The sequence below is a fragment of the Vicia villosa genome, linkage group LG2 (assembly GCF_029867415.1).
Source record: "Vicia villosa cultivar HV-30 ecotype Madison, WI linkage group LG2, Vvil1.0, whole genome shotgun sequence".
Lineage (NCBI taxonomy): Eukaryota > Viridiplantae > Streptophyta > Magnoliopsida > Fabales > Fabaceae > Vicia > Vicia villosa.
Genome location: NC_081181.1, coordinates 141,422,058 through 141,425,042, shown reverse-complemented (window position 1 = coordinate 141,425,042; position 2,985 = coordinate 141,422,058). Strand labels below are relative to the sequence as shown.

Genomic DNA, 2,985 nt, shown 5'->3' with positions numbered 1-2,985 from the left:
CTAGTATATACTACTAATTAGCCTTGGTGAGAGTGGGAAAAAGGAGTGAACCAAGTGGAATAGGAATCCCACTGATACTAAGCAAGAAAACAAAATTTTACTGTCATCGCTTAGCGGAGCTAGGCTCGCTTAGCGGATGACAGAAAAACCTAAAAAATCAAAACAGAAACAACTGTTCCAATTTTCCTCCACTTCACCTAAATACTTCTTAATCCTAATTATAAACAACATTTACAACCGTTGGGGTGCCTCCCAACAAGCGCTTGTTTTACGTCGTTAGCTCGACGCCGTTATTGTTTCGGTGTTTGGAAAGTAGCTTCCTCCTATCATGTCATGGTGACGTCTCACCGCACAAGCCTAAAGAAAGTGTCCTAACCAACCACTTAACAAACGTTACAGGCACAAATATATACAACGACTATACGAACATAAAAATGAAAATATACAACTATATACACAAACAAACACATATGCACAAGTATGGAACACAAACAACTATTATTATAGAAAAAGGAAAAATTTGTGAATGTAAACAAGTAAACATATACAAGTGAAAATATACAAGTGAAACTATACAATATATACGATATATACAAAGCTCAAAACCACGAAAACTATTGTGATGCAATTACAACCATCCCCGGCAACGACGCCATTTTGTTGAATGCAGTATAGGGCAAGCAACAAAAAAATATTTGGAAATATTGATCCGGGAATTATCGTCCACAGAGATGGAGAGATGCCATTCAACATTTTCTACAGTTTCGAGCTTGGGTTTGAATGAGCAAAAAGTAAACAAAGATATAGACAGGAAAAGAATAAACACATTCTTAGAAGAGAAAGAACTTATCAGGAATGTAAATATATTCACTCTTCACAAACATACACTTACCAACCCGTTATACTCAACCTATGATACTCATCTATGTTGTAACGCCCGGAAAAATAATTATTTGCTTAATTTAGACATTTGGGATGTTTTCTGAAATTTTTGCGTTTTGGGGCGTTTTAGTCGGTATTAGTTCGGGATAGCGGGTCGACATTTAATCGATAATTTTAATATTTTTAGTATTATAAATATTAATGAGTTAATATTTAGCGTTTTGAGAATTTTCTGAGTAATTAAGTTTAGACCGGTAATATGAGACACTGAGTATAACTCGGTATATTAAAATAATCGGATTTTATTTTAATAGAGTTTAAGTGGAAGTATTATTTTTATATTAAGTGTGGAAATAATATTGGGCTTAATTAATGACATCTCTAAGTATTAAGGGGGTATATTTTGTTAGGCCCATTTGTATATTGAATGATTAGCATATAGTCCTTTTTTTAAAATTGAAGTAGAATACTAGTGTTAGCAGTAAGAGAAGTAAGAGAGAGGAAGGAGGAAACCGAGAGAGTTAATGAAAAGAGGGGTTAGGGTTTGAAGAGGAGACCCAAAGTGTTGCTCTAAAGTGCATTTTTTCTCCAATTCTCAATTGAATCTTCTTAGAGCTGCACTCAATCCAAGGTAAGGGGGGATTCTTACTACCTAAATGGGTATATGATGAATTTTATGTGGGTTTAGGGTATAGATTAATCATTGTGTGGGTTAATTTTATTTTCTGTTTGAGATTGCAAAATCATTTTTATGGGAAGTATTGCTGTTAATTTATTCTCATAATGAATCTGGAATTTTCAACGAAGTAGAAGCTGAGCGAGGGCTGTTCATTTGCAAAAAGAGGCGTGTGCCTCTTGTAGTTTGGAGATGTGTGTCCCTAGTTGCTCCTATGTCATGCACATTTGTTTCTTTTATTTTTGTCTGTAGCTTAGAAAAAGGTGGATTATATGCATAGTTGAGTCGCATTCGAGTCTTTGTTAGTTGTTGTTGGTTGAAGTTGTTGTCTATGCATTGTGATGCTTATGTGTTGATTTGTTGAAGATGTCGATGTGTTGATATCAAGACTATTCTTTAATGATGTTCTTTGTGTTGTTTATGTTGATGTTGTGTGAAACGGTGATTCATTTATATTCCTTACCTAATATATGATTTATCATAATCCTATTTATATAGTTTGATATCTCACCCTTTCTGTTTGAATGTTGCCTCCACGTGGGTAACGTGCAGGTAATCCAGATGAGTAGCTGTTTCCGCTTATAGTCGAGTTTTGGGTGTCATTGCTCTGATACGTAGCACTTGGGGGGAAATGAACACTTGCTTGATGTTGTTATTTGCTTATTGAACCTTATGATGTATTTGAGGAGTTGTTTGTATTGTTGCTTTTTATGACTTAAAAGATGCTATGTCTTAATTGTTGAATCATTGTGAATCTGTTGCATGTTGAACCTAAGTTTGGGTTATGCTATGAATACTATGTTATTCAGAAGTTGAGATATATGTTATGAGTTTGTTCACTCCAATCCTGATAGTGTTATGTATTAGTTTAAAAAGCATGACAGGTTTATGTTTATGTTGAATGTGTGACATCCTGATTCTGTTGAGAATTTTTATACTCTGATTTTTTCCGCATAAACGTTTGGGGTAGATTTGGGGTGTTACATATGTCATCACGTATCTTTCACATAAGCGTCCATCTCTGGAGGACAAACGATATCATCTCACAACTAAGGTTATATCTAACACGAAGTCGCGAGAACATCCGTATTCTCGCGTCGGTGATCTCTCGCGCGCCGCTCAAACACGAAAGCATTAAGAACAGATACAAACAGTGAATGCTAGCTCTAAAATCTATCTCTAGAGTTCAGAACCAACAAATTATCATCCTAGATAAGAATTCAAGAAGTTTATCTCTAAAGCAACCCAAATCCCCAGCATAGAGCAAAAATCCAGAACAACATCAACACAGATTTGTAAAGCAAGTTAAACATAACATTATAATCGGTAAATATACATAAGATTCAAGTAAATATACAAACAAAACCCAACCAAAGAGAAATACACAAAGAAGAAGAGAAATGAACCAAAAATCTCCCGGTTTGTCA

At 34.8% G+C, this 2,985-nt stretch overlaps 1 long non-coding RNA gene across 1 annotated transcript; it reads left to right on the top strand.

The window, feature by feature from the left end:
- The first annotated feature begins 1,387 nt into the window (after nucleotides 1–1,387).
- On the top strand, nucleotides 1,388–2,369 carry LOC131646930 (uncharacterized). Its single transcript, XR_009297680.1, has 2 exons — nucleotides 1,388–1,513; nucleotides 2,111–2,369. It is a non-coding gene; the product is annotated as an uncharacterized LOC131646930 (long non-coding RNA).
- The last annotated feature ends 616 nt before the right edge of the window (nucleotides 2,370–2,985 follow it).